This window comes from Equus quagga, chromosome 16 (genome assembly GCF_021613505.1).
Source record: "Equus quagga isolate Etosha38 chromosome 16, UCLA_HA_Equagga_1.0, whole genome shotgun sequence".
Taxonomy (NCBI): Eukaryota; Metazoa; Chordata; class Mammalia; order Perissodactyla; family Equidae; genus Equus; species Equus quagga.
Window position 1 is genome coordinate 56,125,434 of NC_060282.1, and position 19,822 is coordinate 56,145,255.

At 43.3% G+C, this 19,822-nt stretch overlaps 1 protein-coding gene across 3 annotated transcripts in view; it reads right to left on the minus strand.

Moving 5' to 3' along the window:
• The window catches only part of PLAG1 (PLAG1 zinc finger), a 53,206-nt gene that overhangs the window by 18,629 nt on the left and 14,755 nt on the right, over positions 1-19,822 (minus strand). The gene's annotated exons all lie outside the window — the stretch shown is intronic.

A 19,822-nucleotide genomic window follows, 5' to 3' on the forward strand; every position in this document is an offset into this window, starting at 1 on the left:
GTCTCCTCCGTAACACAGTGTTCAGAAAAATCTTTTGAGGTGTATATATCTTGTTTGAAAAATATCTGAGGGAGAAATCATGCCTGAGGAGTGTTCCCCTCAGGCCAAGCATTCACAGGGAAGGGTGCAAACCACGGGTGCCCAAAGGAGACGCAGAATCAGGGCACGGACAGCGGCTCAGCTCCTCAGCTAGTCTTTAGGACCAGACTATTATTCATGTTAAAGAGAACTCGCAGGTTGCAAGTCCATCTTCAACAACACACAAAGAAAAACCAAAATGTATTCTGAAGTACAGTAGCGCCCCCTATCCATGGGGGATCCGTTCCAAGACCTCCAGTGGATGCCTGAGACCGAAGATAGTACTGAACCCGATATATACGATGTTCTTCACTACACATACATTTTTAAAGTACGGCAGCAAAACTAGCATGAATTTATTCTTCCTTCTTCACAATTTCACGGATAGAAGATTTGTTCTTACCATAGAACTTATTAATCTCAGCATACAACTTTTTTCTTTGCAGTAAAAGTCAAGAATTTTGACCTTTTCACTTAAAGAAAGCACTTTACGGCTTCTCTTAGGCATATCTGAATTGTCAGCATCACTATTTGCATTTTGGGGCCATTATTAAGTAAAATAAGGGTTACTTGAACACAAGCACTGCAATACCATGACAGTTGATCTGATAACCAAGACAGCTACTAAGTGACTAACGGTGGGCAGTGTATACAGCCTGGATCCACTGAACAAAGGGACGATTCATGTCCTGGGGCCGGTTTTCATCATGCTACTGTGTGAGATTTCATCACGCTACTGTGAAAGTGCACAATTTAAAACTTATGAATTGGGGCTGGTCCTGTGGCCACGTGGTTAAGTTTGCATGTTCTGCTGCGGCAGCCCAGGGTTTCACCAGTTCGGATCCTGGGCACAGACCTAGCACCACTCACCAAGCCATGCTGAGGCGGCGTCCCACATAGTGGAACTAGAAGGACCTACAACTAGAATATACGACTATGTACTGGGGGGGTGTGGAGAGAAGAAGAAAAGAAAAAAAAAGATTTGAAACAGATCTTAGCTCAGGGCCAATCTTTAAAAAAAAACAATTTGTGAATTATTTCTGGAATTTTCCACTTATATTTTCAGATAGTGGTTGACCGTAGATAAGGGGGAACTACTGTACTCAGTCTTTTGGGTTATGCTCAGTTTCATTCTGTTAGTGCAGAGATAATGAAGACCCACCTCCATGGTCATTAACCAAGAGAGAAAAGGGAACCAGGAGTTCTATGCAGAAATCATCTGCTTCATTTCCCTAGACCAGAGAGTCAATGCTCAATTGCACAGTCATGTGTTTCATAACGACATTTTGGTCAATAGGAACTGAATACATGACAGTGGTCCCGTAAGATTACTATCATATAGCCTAGATGTATAGTAGGCTATACCATCTAAGTTTGTGTAAGTATACCATATGATGTTCACACAACAATGAAATTGTCTTACGACACCTTTCTCAGAAAGCATCCCAGTCGTTAATCAACACATGACTATATGTGGCTACCATTCTATTAGGATAAATAGCTGACATCGATGTAATAAATATTATCAACATCTATTACATATGGCACCAATCTGAAATACCAGGGATGTAAACAGACAGCCCCTGTTCTCTAGGAGTGTACAAGCCAGTTGTGGCCATAACTAAGGGATAGATACCTTATGTCAAGGTAAGCAATATGACTTAAATAAAATAAAAGCTGCTGTAAAGCAGTATCAGAGTGACAATTCAACAGTAAAAACAATAAATGGTATAGGCAAGTACCACAGAAGGTCAGAAAAGGAAGAGAATTGTATGGATTTTTGCCTTGAAGAAAGTATAAGAAAGTGTTAAAAAAAAAAAAAAAAAAAAAGAGGGTCCGTGCTGGTGGTGCAGCGGTTAAGTTCGCACGTTCCGCTTCTCGGCGGCCCAGGGTTCGCTGGTTCAAATCCCGGGTGCCGACATGGCACCCCTTGGCAAGCCATGCTGTGGTAGGCGTCCCACATATAAAGTAGAGAAAGATGGGCACAGATGTTAGCTCAAGGCCAGGCTTCCTTAGCAAAAAAAAAAAAAGAGAAGGACCAGCAGTAGTTAGCTCAGGGCTAATCTTCCTCAAAAAAAAAAAAAAAAGAGTGTATGTGAGGGGAGGGCATGCCAGTTAGCCAGAAAAACTCATAGGTTAGAACTGCAGACTATTACAGATTCTAAGATAACCCTCTCGTTGGAGTGGAGTGGAGTTTATAGACACTGTAAGGATGCAAATGAGAAAAGTGCACTGAGGCCCAAATGGCCGGGACATTGTACACTCAGGCATTAATGATAAGTGGGAGAATTGTAAAACACTGAATGGGTCAAAAGCACTGAGAACAAGTCCTTGGGGAGGTGGGATGGGGAGAGGCAAAAAGAGGGGAGGAGAGCAGGGGACAGGGAGCACTTGTTTGAATGAGAAACAGAAGATGGGTGCTGGAGTAGTCCAAAGCAGAAAGTTGAAAAAACAAGTATTTCTTAGAAGAAAGGCCACTTATGTGCCTGACAACATTAACAAAGGAGATAAGAGGAAGGTGGACAAAGATAGTTGTATAGCTTACTCTTATACAGACAGATTCAAACCAAATTACTGGCTAACTCATGTTGAAACCTAATGACCACCGCTATAAGACAAAACCACGTAATTTAAAGAAGGGAGGGGCAGAGATAGAGCTTCAAGGAGAAGGAAGAAAAAGGTGGCAAAACCCACTAACAGATAAGAGTTATAGAACCACCCTGCAATTCTTGCACAGATTTCACCACTTAGGCATGAAGACACCAAACTTCAGCAAGAAAGCGTGTGGGGCAGGGTGGGAGGGAATGAGAATGCGAGGAGGAAAAGTGAGGAACACCTAAATGAGGATTGCTAGTTAAGTGACAGGAAGTGACTTCTAGAAAGAGGATGCTTTTTTTCAAAGAGCTTTGCACTGAAAGAGAAGAAAGGTAGGGTGGTAGGCTAAGGGGAACTCAGGATGCCAGGTGGGAGAGACAAGAGAAAGTTTATGTGTTGAGGATAAAGAGGCAGGGAAGAAAACAGAGTGTTCTGGGAGACAAGGAAAAATGGGAGCCCGAGAAAAGGGAGAGGTTTTTGTCTTAGATAAGGAAAGAGGCTTCTTTACCAACCTAGGAGGGATGTATATTCATCCTGGTAGGTTTTTTGGTCAAAGAGGCAAGGGATGCAAGGAGTTTGCCTAACTTCACCAGTGCCAAATAGAAGGGTCATATGTCATGTAAGCATTACGGAAGAGCAAGACACTTGGCCTGGCGACAGCAGAAAAAGTTACAAAGACATTGTGGAGAACAAGAGACGGGGGTCTAGGGGCATCCTTGAGGGTTTTACAAAAAACAAACGAAACTTGCCATAAAGAATTAAATTTCTTAGTTACTGCTGGTGGGAGTGTAAACTATTGAAACTTTTCTGGAATACATTGTGGAAATATGTAATCCAAGCCTTTTAAATGTCGATGTATGTTACTTAATAATTCATTTCTAAAATGTAAGCAAAAAAAAGATAAGAAACGGTTTAAGTATAAGCAAGTTCAAAGTATATTTTAAGAATAAAAATTAATAATGTCTAATAAAAGAGGTAAAGTATGATATGTCTATAAGGATAACTATGCAGCCATTAAAATCATGCATTTAAAGAATATTAAATCACATGAGGAAATACTGATATAATGCTAAAATTTTAAAAGCAGAACATAGATTACTACTATAATTTCAATTTTATAAAGTACACACTCAGAATTACGCGCCCCCTCCAATACCCTTAAAGGTACCTAGGTAAGTTATAAAAAAACCCAGCAAGATATAGGCTTTATACTTCCTGTATTTTACAAATGTCTTACTCCTATAATTAGAAAAAGTCGTTTTACCAAAAAGAATGGTTTTTCAAATATTGGTGCTAGAAAAGTCTGTTGTCCATATTAAAAAAAAATTAACTTGGATCCATATCTCATACCATATACAAACCTAACTCTAAATGGATCACAGATACAAATTTAAAACCTAAAACTATAAAAATTCTAGAAGAAAATGGACAAAAATCCTGTGACATTCAGTTAGTCAAAAATTTCTTGGCTCTAACACTGAAAGCACAACCCATAAATCAACAAACTGATAAACTGGATTTCATCAAAATTTAAAACTGATATTCAAAAGACAATGTTAAGAGAATGAAAGACAAGCCACTAGAAGACTAGAGAAAAATCTTTGCAAAGCATGTATCTGATAAAGAACTTGTATCCAGAATATATAAAGAACTTCTAAAACTCAACAATAAGAAAATAACCCAATTAAAAAATAGGCAAGATATTTCAATAGACATTTCACCAATGAAGATTTATGGATGGCAAATAAGCACATTTAAAAGATGCTCAACATCACTGGTCATCAGGCAAATGCAAATTACTACCACAATGCGATACCACTATCTATCCACTATAATGACTAAGTGAAAAAACTGACCATCAACTGTATCAAGTGCTGATGAGGATGTGAAGCAAATGGAACGCCTACCACTTGAAAGAAGGTAAAAATGGTACAATCACTTTTAAAAAGTTTGGCAGTTTCTTAAAAAGTTAAAAATGTGCCTACCATACAGACACAGCAATTTCACACCTATGTATTCACCCAAGAGGTATGAAAACATATGTTTATACAAAGACTGGTACATGAATATTCATAGCAGCTCTATTGGTAATAGTAAAAAACTAGATACAACCCAAATGTCCAACAATGTGTGAATGGATAAACAAGCTGTAGTAGACTCATGCGATGGACTACTCACCAGCAATAAAAAGAATGAACTATTGATACACATGGTACCATGGATGAACCTCAAAATAATTATGCTGAATGAAGTCAGGCAGAAAAGAGAGCACATATTTATATGATTCCATTTACATAAAATTCTAGGAAATGCAAACTAATCTCTCATGACAGAAAGCAGTCCAGTGGTTATCTGGAGACAGGAGGTGGGATTGGGAGGATCACTCACAAAAGGACATGAGCAAACTTTTGGGAATGATGGTTATGTTCACTATGCTGACTGTGGCGATGGTTTCAGGGATGCAGGCATATGTCACAACTTTGCAAACTGCACATTTTAAATGTGTGCAGTTAATTAAATATCAATTGTACCTCAATAAAGCTATGAAAAAGGTCAAGTTTTCATGTTGAGAAAAACAAAATTAATGAGGATGAGAAACAAACCTTCATATGAATTTACTGAAGTTTGAAAAAAACAAACCACTTTCTGTGAATTGATAAACTAAAATTCTTCATAAAGGCAATGACTCCAAATGACTAAAATCTTTCCTTCTCATTCAGAGGGGGAAAAAAAAGAGAGGAATATTGGCTTAAATGTAAGAGTTACATTCAGTCCTCACTAGAAAGGATACGCGTCTAGGCAGTTTTTAGAGCCACATTCTCAGCTGTCACCCTTGGAGGAAGCCAGTGCAGTTCACCTGTTGCTGTACAGACTGGCACATCATACTACATGATTTAACGACTCCAGGAATACACTCTAACTGGAACTGAGACCTACAAATAATAAATAGTTTTGGGATAAGTTCCATTTATCAAATACCAAAGGAAGAAACCACTGAAGCGTTTCAATTCAGCCTCTGTATAGACCTTTTAAATAAGTTAATTAGTGGTAGCCTTAAAAAGAAAGTGCCATGCTAATTGGTAGGCCTTCAATTAATTAAAAAAAAAAAAAACCGAAGTAACACTCCAGCCAAGATAACAAAATAACTATTAGCCAAGCATGGGCAGGTGATCCAGGTAGAGGGAGTCAGAAACTGTATGGTGTATCTGGGTAACTTAAAGCCATTTATTTTTTAAGCCAAGAGCGAAAGACAGAATGGAGCTGTGAGACTGGAGACCGGTAGAGGAGCCTTGCATGAGTCATATTACCATGGGCTGAAAAATTTTAAATTATTGATAATTTACAAATTATCCTAAATGTAGGTGCCTGTAAAATTTGCTCCCCCTACTCCCACCTCCAGCCATGTTTTTAAATTATTCAGAAAATAACGAATCTTCGTGTGCCTTTGCTGCTTTCTGAAACAGAATTAAGTGGTGATACTCCTTTCAATTTTTATTTAGGTTAGCATTTTTTCAAAGAATTTGACCTTCCTCAATTATAATAAACTCACTTAGGCCTTTGCAGTGTTCGCTGACAGATAATTAACTAAAGGAGTTTAAACCCGTCATGTCACTGTGAGGCCTCAGGGTCCTCTCTCTTGAAGCCTCAGCCAAGACGTGGTGCAGCCCCTTCTCCACAGCAGGACACCCTCCCAAGTTTGCTCCCCGACTCCCCACTCTGATAAGGAGATGTGTTACAGAATCTTTCCATAATCCTAACCAGCACAGTTCTGGCAACTGTCTTTACACTGGTGCGAGGTGGACAGGGCCTCAAAACACAAGTCCTCACCCAGATTCACAGAACCTAGAGCAGTACGAGGGAACAGTGGCGCAGAGGCAAAGGGCTTGTTTCTAGGGAATCGGAACTGGGTTTGAACCCTGCCTGACCCTGACCATAAGTGTAAGTTTGGACAATTTAATCTCTCTTCAACATTTTCCTCTGCAGGATGAGAATAAGGACTTACCTTGCAGTACTGTGAGAATTAATGAGGTGATGCATGTAAAGTCTCTAGGATAGTTCTGAGGGCTCAAAATGAAAAGCTATTATATTCAGTGTGTTTCTCAGAAATGAGTGCTGCCCCAAAATGGCCTGATGTGCACTTAAAATTAAGGATTCTTCTTTTTTTTTTTTTTCTGGCACAGGCTCCTATAGAGAATCAGAGGCAACAGAATCTTTGAAGTACAAACAATTGGAATATTTCATGTAAAGAAGACTATGCACTCAAACGTAACGTGAGATTTATATTAAAAGTGATATTTGGTGAAGCAGTATACTTTTGATCTTCTCATTTCAGTGACACAGGTGGGGCATGCCTTAAATTTTATGGTGGTCATGGTCACAAATAACTCCAAATCACAGCTAAAATAAAACTGACCCATGTGGAGCCAGCAGTCATTTTGTGTGCTGAATTGAATGGTATTTGGGTAATATGTGACCACTGACCATCCAGGGATGGGCTGACCCCTGCCTGTGGCTTAAGTGTGGTAAAAGATTACAACGCACCTGTGAAAATACTAAGACTACTTAAAATCAGAGAAAACAGCTATATATTAGGAAAAAATGTACTCTCTCGAAGTACACAGTAAACCAAAATTCCACACTGTGAATTATACAACACGGGACTGTCTCTTTCACACAGCATCTCAGATTAATCCCGTATTGAAACTGAAGCAAGGGTTGGCACAGGGGTGTGGAACTGAATCCCGTCTTGCAGAGCCAGGCTGGTGGAGGGATTAGTACACAGGGAGGGCACAGGGTGGAGACCGGGATCCAATGCTGGACAAAAATGAGTACTCAACTAAGGCTCATACCACAAAGGGGGCTGCTCTAACAGATAGTAACTTCTCACAGTTTTTAAACAAGCAATGTGTGAGTTCTGAGGTTTCTAAATGATCATACTTGTATTATTTTTATACCTTGGCTTACCCTGTGCAGAGGAAATGTTTGTAAACACTACATGTAATTTTAACTAAATAAATTTACATTAGGTCTACCTTGTCAAAACAGCTACCTGTAGCAACAACACAGCATATGTCAAATTTATCTATAAGTACCTACCACAATACTGGACTTGCTTGTTTCTTCTTCTTTTTAAAAATTTTACTGGCACTGATCTTGACGATAACATAATGAATGACGCAGAGACCTGAGTATGTATTTACCTATGCAATACTAGACATGCTTTTTGGTCTTTCTGAACCTCAATATCTCTAACTGTAAAGAGAACACAGTCAACTCTTGATTAAGTGAGATAAGTGGGAAGCAAGGTGGAAGGCCAAAGAAAATTATGACTAAAACAAAATTAACCACAGCAATACAGTGACTGGTGATCCTTTTGTTTTTTAAACAGAAACTCATTTGGACAACATAAAACTATGGATCAATCCGTGCTAGAGGAAAGGGGAAAAAGTGACTTCAGGAGTAACAAAAAACAGCACAGAAACTCTTAGGTCTGTTTCCAGTATCTTCAGTTGGGTCCCAGTGAAGGCTGCAGAATAAGCTCCATCTGAGCAGAGATCTCGCCTTTCATGGTCCATTTCTGTATCCCTAATGTCGACAAGAGTGGACGCACAGGGAGGCACTCAAACATTTGTTGAATGAATAGAAGGAGGAAGAGAAGAAGGGAAGGAGGAAAGCTTTCCATTTTGTTGGCCAAATGGATCTGCAGAAGAAAACAGTTGCCCAACCTACTTGATTACCTTTGTGAATGATTAGGAATTGACTGAATACGTCAAATTTGATAATTCTCTTGGATTTCCCTTGAGTATCCAGCAATCAAGACACAAATACCTTGTTCTCTTTCTTGGCCCACCCTCAACAGATACCAGGATACTGCAGTCACTGTGCCATCTTGTGGCCATGTCTAGAAAGTTCGTCTTCCTCAATAGACCAGTATAGTCCCCCTACATACACAGAAGCTCTTGAACAGGCTATAAGAACAAACTTTCAGATAAATAAATCTCTATTATTTAATTTAACTATCAAGGTGTCAGGAAAACACAAAAGATTAATCAGTCACCAGTTTTACTGTGCAATCTAGTGTAATCTAGTAGGGGAGTTATCTCAAAAGGATATTTATAATTACTGATAACACAAAATAGAAGGCAGAAAACACCATAAAATAAGTATAGATTAAGAACAATGGGAATGCATAGAAAGGAAAGACTCTTCCAAGCTTTCGAGACGAGAATTTGGGAAGGAAGAGCCAACTGAACTGAGAGTGGAGAGAGGGAAGATGTGAGCCTGCCAAGTGGGGCTGCAGGGGTGGGGAGTGTGGCCCAGAGGGGAGGAGGAGCATGGGCAAGAGCAGGGCCTGAGGAGTGTGTGGACCATGGGAGGCAGTTATTACTTCCTTGGCTGGAGCTAATGGTGCCTTAAGGAAAGGAGTGGGAAATCAGTTTGTAGCAAGGCAAGGCTGGGAGCAGACCAGGAGGCTGTGAAAGGGCCTCTGCTTTCGAAAGGTGAGCAGCAGAAGGAAAAGGCAGTTTTGTGGGCCAGGTTAGACTCATTTGTGTTTGTGGAGCAATCTTGTCTGGTCAAGTGGACCAGCTGTGAGGCCTTGGGTAAACAACTTAACCTTTTTTCAGCTTGGGTTTCCTCAGCTGAAAAGTGAGCTAATTAAATCCTACAGGGTTGTCTGAGGAATAAATGATACCGTATGTAAAGCACAGGCCACAGCGATCAGCACTCAGTAAGAGTCTTACCAACGGTAAGGAACAGTCAATAACACAAAGACCTTGAAAGGCAGCTTATTTACAGACAAGGAAGAACCAGCAAAGGTTTTAAAGAGGAGGGTAAAGACCAGAGAGGAAGACGGCTTGTGGCTGGGATGCAGGAGGGAGGCCACTTACAACACACAAATGTTCTGGGGAAGCAGCATGGAGGGGGGCAGAGGAGGAAGGCTACCATTCACACAATGGACAGAGGACGACTAGCAGAAGGGTAGAAGGAATGGCACTGAATAGGAGGAAAAACCAGGAGGCTGTGCTGGCATAAGGGCAAAGGAAGAGAGCTTTTCATGGAGACAGTGCTCAAGATAAGGACTAAATCCTACTCCCTTTTTTGATTTAGTGACATGTAGGTTTTCAGTAATCTAGGAAAGAACTATTTCAGGGGATGGAGGAAGCAGGATGGAATGCTGAGGTTGAAGGAGTGTGACGTGTGAAATCTGAGGCTCTAAGTACACATCACTGTTTGGAGAAATGGGATCAGCTAAAGGTGCAGGTATAGAAAGGAGAGAGCTTTCTGTCACTGTTTGTTGTTTGTTTGCTTGTTTTTAAGATGGCAGAGGTCTGACATGTTTACATGCTGACAAGAAGGACCGGGTAGAGAAGGAAAGGCAGAGAGAAAGGATAATGGATTAGTGGGGATGGGACCCACAGCACAAGAAGAGATAGAGGAGGACAGGGTGTGTGCAGATGCTGAACCAAAGACCGTACAAAGCACAGGCAAATTAATGTTGCTTCACAGAGGACGTGACACGTGGGCACAGTTTTCAAGGATGAACAGGCGTTGGCCAAGTAAACAAAAGGAGGCAAGAATATTCCAGCAGAGGAAATGGCAGGAGTGAGGGCAGGCACGTGAAACCCAGACTGACACGCCTGAGGAACTTAAGCAGTTTGGTGCTATGGGGTGTAAGTGGGAAGGGATGGAACATTCTCGAGGGAGAGCTGGAGAGTCACCTGGGACCAAATCACAAAAGCCTTGGACTCCAGCTGTCATTTCAGGCCTACTTCACACATGCTAACTCTTAGAAATCACCTAGTAATGTGACTGTCCCCAGTCATCTGGAAGCCCAAGAACACAAAAAGGAGAGAGGGTTCTTCCAGGGTGGGGAGTAGTAAGGAGGGTACAGAGGGCAGTCGATGGAGTCGAATGCTCTGGAGCACTAGCAAGAGCATGCTGTGGTGGCAGGGAGCAAGTGAAACCAGGAGAGAATGGATAGACCAAGACAAAAGGAGACACTGAAAGCATCAACAGTGAGAGAAGGAACAGGTTCGGCGGGAGCAGGGGAGTAAGCAGAGTTTAAGGACATAAAGCTGTGGCCAGCAAGGCCCATTTTAGGGCTCAGATTCACAGAGGTGAGCAGCTTCAAGTGATGATGATAGGCTGCAGAGCATTATGCGAATGTCGGGTATAGGCAGTATGTATTGTAATTTCAGAGAATCTTGATGATAACATTTGAATATTCCTAATACTTTAGATTTCTCAACTGACACCCCCCAAGATAGTTCATACTTAAAGGTACCCAAAGAGGTGCCAATTTGAATCCTTATTTATTAAAAAAGGAGTTATCGGGTAATAAGACTAATTACTCCTTTAATTTATTTGCTTTGCAAATTCTGCTTAATTCAGAATTCAGCAGCTGAGTTTTTTCCGCTCACCTTAACATGAACTTGCAGTATTAATATGATCTTCCACTTACCCTGCAACATCACTGATCTAAAACATAGGGGGAAAACCAGACAGGAAGAACACAGGTTCTGAATTGCCAAAGCAGATGTTACAAATCCACACACATCCTATACTTTATTATGGAGGTGAGTGTCACACATCCTCCCTCACTCAGTCCAGTCTCTCCGTCAAAATGATAACAGGTGGGTTATTGAGATTTTTGGTGAAAGGAAGCTTAGCAGCCTCAGGTGTCAAAGGCAAATGTAATGATGGCAGCAAGAAGTGATTGCTAAGAATGGAGAATGTGAAAGATAAACACATATAACAAAACCCAAAAAATACAGATGGGGCTGGCCCGGTGGCGTAGTGGTTAAGTTAGTACACTCTGCTTCAGTAGCCTGAGGTCTGCAGGTTTGGATCCTGGGTTCGGACCTATACACCACTCATCAAACCCATGCTGTGGCAGTGTCCCACATACACATAGAGGAAGACTGGCACAGATGTTAGCTCAGGGCCAATCTTCCTCAAGCAAAAAGAGGAAGATTGGCAATGGATGTTAGCTCAGGGTCAATCTTCCTCATCAAAAAAACAAAACAAATAAACAAAAACAGACAATAGCAAAGGTTCTTTAAGAGGGCATGGCCCACATTGGAGAGCATTAAGAAATAGGCACTCCCATGTACTAGTGGCGACTGGAAGTCCTCCCAGAGATCAAACTGGCCATGCAATTACCAAGCAAAAGGAGACATTTATCATTTTCTCCACTCATTTCACACTAAGAATTTATGTGAAGAAAATAACCGCAGATGCACATAAAGTTTTAAAGACTGGAAATAAGCTACACAGCCAACAATGGGGGAAGGTTAAATAAACCATGGTGCTCACTCCCAAACAGCCTAACTTCTGAGGAACATGTAGAAGTAATATGAAAGTACACGGGAAATAACCTTTATACAATGCTGGGTTTTCAAAAAGTAGGATATGAAACAAAGATCCCAATACAGTTTACAAAAGTATTACATAGGCTTAAGGAAAAAAATACCAGAAGCAAATACTTGTTAGTATTGAACATATTTTTGATGAGGTGAACAATAATACTACACCAGAAATAAGATATCATATATCTGTATTTATTCTCTATATATCAGTGTTATTCTTCTTGCTTATAGCATTTAATTCCATATTTACTTCTTCCACATTCCATCTTTCCAACTTTTCTTTCTAAGAGACTTTAACATGTTTAGAGGCAAAAGGCAGAACCTGAATCTCGCATAAAATGAGGGGCCACAGGATCATGTCAAATGATCCTACAGGGATGCAATTAGGAAAAATCCAAACTTGTGGGCAATTCTATAGGATAAAACCAAGATCAAATCATACCAAAAAACCCCTTTCTTCAACAAATAAATTTTAAGGGGGAAAAATGGGAAGGGGTAATCTGTAGGTCAAAATAGACGTAGGAGACAGATCAACCAATTGTAAACACCGGCCCTGTTGGATTTGGATCATGTAAATTGTTAAAAAAAAATAAGACAAGTGTGGAGATTTGAACACTAAATATATGATGATATCAAGGCATTACTGTCCTTTTGGGGTGTGATAATCACATCAGGATTATCCCTTTAAAAAGAATTTGTACATTTTGGAAATATATACCAACAAATATACAAATGACATGAAATAATTTTGCATGAAAACAGTCTGCAGGAGAAGGGATGGGTGCTGGTAGGGAGACACGAGGTAAGACTGGCCACTGCGGTGATAACTGTTGAAACTGGTTAGGGGTATATGAGGATTCATTCTACTATTCTCTCTACTCTTCTGTATCTTTGAAACATTCTGTAATAAAAAGTTTTTGAAACAAATCTCTAAAGGCACCACTACACTTAACCCACACAGTAAAAATATATGTGACGTACTACAAACTGTTGAGTGCTTAATAAAAACTGGTTGATAATGACAAAGTCAGGAACTATTTACATGTAATTTATGACGCTTATAATTTCTGGGAACTAAGGAATGCACATGATCGTTTCTGAAACCCTTTTCCTGCCCCTGCCACAAAGTCACAGGCCAATCACTTGATCTATGTTATTCTACTGAAGCCAAGTAGTTACTTTAAGTTTAGTATTTGAGAGGATGTAAAAGTAACACATATCTTTAGTAGTCATGGTCTTTCAATTATATAAATTATTTTTTAGAAATATTCTGGAAGAAGGGTTTTTAATATTCAGGCTTTCAAACCATCATTTAGCATACAATAAAAGGGTAATTTTTAATTCTAATAAAGGTGGAAAATAAATTAGTCTAGTGAGATCAAAGAACTGTGTCAGGCTGTGAGGTGGATGAATACAGTGGCTCGTGGAAGCAATGGGTGCACCACAGTGGGAGGGCCCCGAGTCACAGAGCAGACAGACCAGGCACCAGGGGAAAGCATCTGCTGGACTTGGTGGTGGGTTGGTGTGTGTGCACATGTGTGCTTGTACATGCACACACATGTGCACTCACGTGGAAGCCCGAATTGGTGGTGTTTGGGAAAGGAGTTGAAGTCGTGAAGATCTGTAGGAGAAAGAAGATGGATGGATGGATGGATGGAGGTGGCAGAGTCAAGCAAAGGCTTCAAACTGTTTTGGTCTGGAGAATACTGAACATCTCCACTGGCTGCAGAAAAAGTCAATAGGTGAATATATTTCCATGTTCACTGGGACAGGTAAAGAGATGGTGAGCCTTGGGCACGAGAGCAGAGCTTCTAAGCAGCCAAGAAAAGGGGTTAGGGTGCAAATAAGGTTGGTGGTCATGGAGCAGACTTCGGACAGGGATGTCTGATAGACTCAATTTTCTCAGTGAACTTAGGGCAAAGTTACCTAACGTCTATTACTGATTCTATTTAGAATATTAGACTATTAGCTATTAATATATTAGTATTAATTATTAGAACATAAATGTTGGATATTTCTATTTTATTAAACACAGAGTAGAATATAAAAGGAAAATATTAATTACTTAATAGATTAATATTAGTCTATCAATAGCCTATTAGACTCCTAGAGATCCTAGTTCTATGGGAGAACTATTATCTTCACTATCATTATGAGCTAGAATGTCATAGAACAGAGTGGACAGGGTTGTTTAGAAAACAGAAAGCATTTGAGCACTTATATGAACCAGGTACCATGCTGAGAATGTTTTTCATACATCCTCTCATGTAATACTTAATTACTTAACTTCTCTGAGCCTAGTTCTCCTCCTCTGTGAATGGAGGATAAGCACAGTACCTATCTTATAGAGTGGTTACGAGGATGTAAAGAGTCCCTATGTGTAAGTGCACCTGACAGCAAGCACAAAGTACTTCATAATGTCAGGTGATACTGTTGTTATAAGAAATGTTCCAATTCACAGGGTCCATAATAGCGCTGCCTGGCTTACTACTGCCCTCTCCACAGAAGCTAACCAGCCTCCTTGGACCACTTGCAATGAGCAGGACAGGGGTGAGAACATGCAGGGCAACAGGCGGCCAGAGAGGCAGGCAATAGGGTGGTAGTGGAGCCACAATGGAGGTACCAGCTACAGGGTCTAGGGAAGGCTGGAGGCCCGAAGTCTGTTTCCAGCAGCTGGGGAAAGGTTCCCCTGCCTGAAGCAATCTCCGCCCAACTCCAAGAATGTAAGGGGCTCTGAAGTTTGGAGGGCCTAGCTTCTGTGGGGAAACAGTAGACAGTGCGAGCCGGGAGGGAGCCAGCCCCCAAGGAGCTCTGGGTAGGTGAGAAGACAGGACACAAGACTGAATTGCTACAGCTCAGGAGGCTTAAGTCTCACAAAACCTCTTGAGTGCTTGCTGCATAGAGGTCAAGGGTGACAGAAGATAAAGACCTCATTCCGTGGATGGGGAGTCAACTGCAAGTCAAAGGAGGTGCTGTGCTGCGGCTAAGGCTGGAATATGCATACTACTAACATAGGACTCCGGGGCACAGAAGTACCACCGAGCTGGGCCTGAAAGGACGCTGTCTGGTAAGAAGTGGGGAAAGAGAATCCCAAGCAGAAGGATGCTCAGGAACCAATGGCATGGTGGGTCAAAGGTAGTATTTCAGGTAACAACCTATGGTGCCGGTTGAACCAAAGGATTCTTACATTTTTTTTTTTTTTTTGAGGAAGCTTAGCCCTGAGTTAACTACTGCCAGTCCTCCTCTTTTTGCTGAGGAAGCCTGGACCTGAGCTAACATCGTGCCCATCTTCCTCTACTTTATATGTGGGACGTCTACCACAGCATGGTGCGCCAAGCGGTGGCATGTCTGTACCCGGGATCCAAACCAGTGAACCCCGGGCCGCCAAGAAGCGGAACGTGCGAATTTAACCGCTGCGCCACTGGGCCGGCCCCAGATTCTTAAATCTTAAGATGATTGTGACTAACATGTACAATCTACGCTGAGGAAAAAGACTTCTATGTGAAGGTATGACACCTTTTGGTATTCTAATTTGGGTAAAAGGAATACGATGTGACCTTCTGTCTGGAGATCTGTGACTTGAAGAGGACAGAATGGGGTTTAGGGGCCTTCAGTGGTCAAGTGATAACTTCTACTTACAGAATCTCTCTTTGGGAAAACCCAGCACGGGCATCAGAAGGCATTACTCCCAGGGAGTGAGAAGCGTGAGTTTCTCCCAATTCTGAGTCCCTGGTGTGGTAGTGCAGACACCAAACGTGTGGCTGAGCTGTGTGTCTGCTCTCCTCTCATGCCCCACACGCTAGCCCTCACTTTGCCCATGGCTCTCCTGCGTATGTCGGCCTCCCTCCTGCGTATCTGCCTCTTTCCCCTCCTGGTATGTGCGGATGTGCATCTTCCTCTACGGGTGTCTGTGTTCCTCTCTCGCCACCCCACCCAGATGTGTGTGCACATGTGGGCCAACTCCCTTCTGAGTTTCTCTGTTGTCTTGCTTTCCTATTTGGGGGTATATACATCTCTCTCCCCTCTCCTCGTGTGTGTGCGTGCTCATCTCTCTCCCTCTGGGTACATGTGTTTGCATATCCCTAGTTGTGTGTTTGTGTGTCTCTCCTCCCCACTCTGGGTGTGTGTTTCTTACTCTCCCCTAGGTGTGTGTGTGTATGTCCTTCTCTTCCCCTCTGGGAGTCTCTCTCTCTCCTGCTGATGGTGTGTATGTGGTGTCTCTCTCCCCACTCGGGCGGGGGGGGTGTCTCTCCTACTCTCTGGATGCCTGTCTGTGTCTACTCCTTCTGGGTATGAGGCTGCCTCTCCCTCCCCATCCCAGTGTGCCCAGGATAACTGTCTCTCCCTTCACATTCTGGTATGAGTGTAACTCCCACTTTCTGGGTGCGTGCGTGTCTCCTTCCTGTCCCGAGGTGAGTGTCTCTACCCCATTCTGACACATGTATGTCTACTGTCCTGGCTTCTGGTTGTGGCTATCACCCCTCCCCATCCTGGAGTCTGTCTCTATCCCACCTTCCACCTTCCAGATGTGTGTCACTCTCTCCCCCTCATCCAGGTGTTGGTTTCTCCCCACAGCCCATCCTGTGGGATCACATATCTTTCCCTGCTGCAGGGTCTCTCCTGGCTCTGGGTGTTCTGGGTATTTGGACATCCTCTCCCCCCATATGCATGTCTGTCTTTGTCTGTCTGTCTGTGTCTGGGGTATGTGTACTTGTCTCCGCAGCCCCACCGCAAGGCTTGCTGTAGGCGAGGGTCAGCCTGCCTGGTGGTGGTGAGGGGATGTCTACATGTGCTGGGGAGTGCACAGGCTATGAAGGGAGGACGGCATGGGGTGGGTGGAAGGGCAGCAGGGATGAAACAAGCCACCTCCCTACCTCCCAACCTTGCTGTCTTGTACTTTGCAGTTAACTGGAGGCTGGCTACAACTTCTGAAGGCCAAATCTAGGCCTCTTCTTGCCAACCTCTCCATGGGGCTCAGTTCCACCTGCCATTCTTCTCCTTGACACTCTCCTGGGACACGCCCTTGGACAACTCTCATCACACAGCCCAGAAATGCTGCTCCAGGCTTCCTCCAGCTCCCTTCTACCACTGTTGACCCTCCAGTCTGCCCCTGAGGACAGTGCACTCCTCCCCAGATATTTACTGTGTGCCTAGTTCCAGAGAGAGAAAAGAGGGGAGGAGATCAGGACTTGGCCCAGCAAGGAAGCCTGATGTGCACAGGACTGGAGCAGTGGCCCAGCGCAGTGAGTGGAGATGGCTGTGCAAGCATAAAGGCGTCACCCCAACTGAGAGACAGGCAGGCTAGGGAAACGCTCAGCAACTGAGCTCCAAAGGAGCAGGGGGGGAGGAGATGAGGAAGGTGTGAGCAGGAGGTCACTAGTCCCAGGAAGCCGCACTCTCAAGAGTGCCATGCCTGGAGGAGGGGATGATGTCACTGCACCCCTGGCCTTTAGCTACATGAAAAGGGCAGTCATGGATGAGAATGAGGCCCAAGGTGACAGCCAGCCTGCAAAAAGGTGACCCGGGAGTTCTAACCACAATCTGGGCTGGCCGTCCCCAAAGAGGGCACGAGAGAGGCCAGCACGGTGGCTCTCTGGCCTCATCCCCCACCTCACTCCCTCTGCCTGGCTGGGCTCCTCCTCTGTCAGGGTCTTCTGTTGGCAAGTGCCTCCCTCAGGTTGGTCCTGACTTGCTCCTTCTCATCATTTAGGCCTCTACACAAAGTTTCCTTTATCGGAAGGTCTTCCCTCATCATTATCTCTGAGGGTCCTTTCTCCCCCAGTCCCCCAAGACTCTTCATCCTTGTATTCCTTCTTATTTCCTTCATACCATCTGCATAAGCTGAGAGAACTCTGTTTACTGTCTGTCTCCTTCGTTCAGTCTGGCTTGGTGTCTGGCATAGTACCTGGCCCATGGCAGGCACTCTGTAAAGTTTGTTGACTGAATAAGAGACAGGAGGAAAGGTATCCTGTACATAGATGTGGAAATGTCTGTGTAAACAGAAAAATAGGCACAGAGGCCCAGGAGAGGCGTAAAGACCCAGGCTTTCTTAGCACAGACCTGCTAGGCAAAGCTATTGCAGGAGTGGAAGCCAGTGCTCAGGAAAAGCAAACACTGAGAGAGGAGAGGGGGCCAGGGAACCCTGGGAAATGCCAAAATACTGGTGATTAGGGACAGGTGGATGATCAGGCACCATCAAAGCAAAGTGCAAAGGAGGTGCTAGAGAAGGAGCAGCAGGGCCAGCAGGACAAGAGAAGAGGGAGTTTTCAGAAACACATCAAATACCGCAGAAAGGCCAAATGGGAATAAAATGGACACAAGTAACTAGATTTGGTACCTGGGGGCTATTGACAGATATTCTCTTCAAACATAGACTCAAAATGGTGGGGCAAGATGGGTTAAAGAGAAAGAAGAGAGATGAAGGAAACAGAAACTGGACAAAGACCACTCTTGGAGGAAGTTTGGCACCAATGGGAAGAAAGATACGTGAAGAGGGGGTGGGATGAATGCAAAGGTCTTCTATGATATTTTGCTTTTGCCAGGGGAAGAAGATTTGAGCATCCTTTGCAGGTGGTGAGGAAGAGATGGGAAATACCAGGATGGGAGGGGTGAGTGGGTAGGAGTAACCAGCTGGCTCCAACAGCACCAATGCAACATGCGCCTCTGGAGGCCACGGGACCCAGCCTCCCCAACCAGACTGACTCTCCCTGAGGCTAAGGTGGAGGCCCTGTCCTCCCACAGGAGGGCTGATGACCATGGCAGGGGACACAAGAAGTAAAGAGGAGCCAGGTGGGGAGGGGAGCTGCGCTGACTAGATAACTAGTCTTCTCTGTGACTAGATAACTCATCTGGTGAGAGGGTGGGAGAAAGAGGGTTTCAGGAGATGGTTAAGTGATGAGAATCAGTGGTGACAGAACTGAGCAAGGGGACTGAGAATGGAGACACAGCTAAAAAGAGTGGCTTTATATCGCTGAAGAGCCAACTCTGAATCTCAGTGGGTTGCCCTCTCAACAGCTTAAAAATCTTCAGTGTGGTATTCAAGATCTGATCCATTCTGGTGCCATCTCCCTTTCTAGTCTCATCTACCATAACTCTGCTCACTCCTAACACCCTACACTCCAGTTATAGGACAGGAGCCAGCCAGCATGTGCTCTTTGCTGAGAACATTCATCCTTCCCTTGTTCTTAGCTTTCCCCTCCCATTCCCTGCTCGAGGACCACCTCCTCTGCGAATGGAATTCACCTAAAATGGTATTAACACCCCTTCCTCTATGTGTCCACTTTGTTTTACATCTCTTCAAAAGAAGTACTAAACCTACGATAGAAGTTCCAACTGAATGTAGAAAAGGTGGTCTTGTGACCAGGGGCCTGAAAGGATGGTAGGGACATTAATAAAATTACTGAAGTGTGAACTGCTAGTTTTAGGGATGCTCAGAGTCTGAGATGCCAATCATCCACCCAGGTGGCTATATCAAAGAGGCCCTTGAAAATGTATGCCTAGAACTTGCTGGTGACAATGGGCCTAGTGATAAAGATCTGAGGCATCTGCATAACAGTGGAGCACCACTTCAAATCTGGACTATGTTAACATTTCTGTATCTCTAGTCTCACACCCATGGGCTCAATTTACTCTGGATACCGAAAGGACTTAATTTTCCTAACTCATCTTTCCTTGCTCAAAAAGTTACAACGCCTTCTACAGCATAGAGTGCAAACTCCTCAGGCTGGCAATCAAGGTTGCTCACACTCAGGCCTCAGCATGCCTTTGTAGTCTTACCT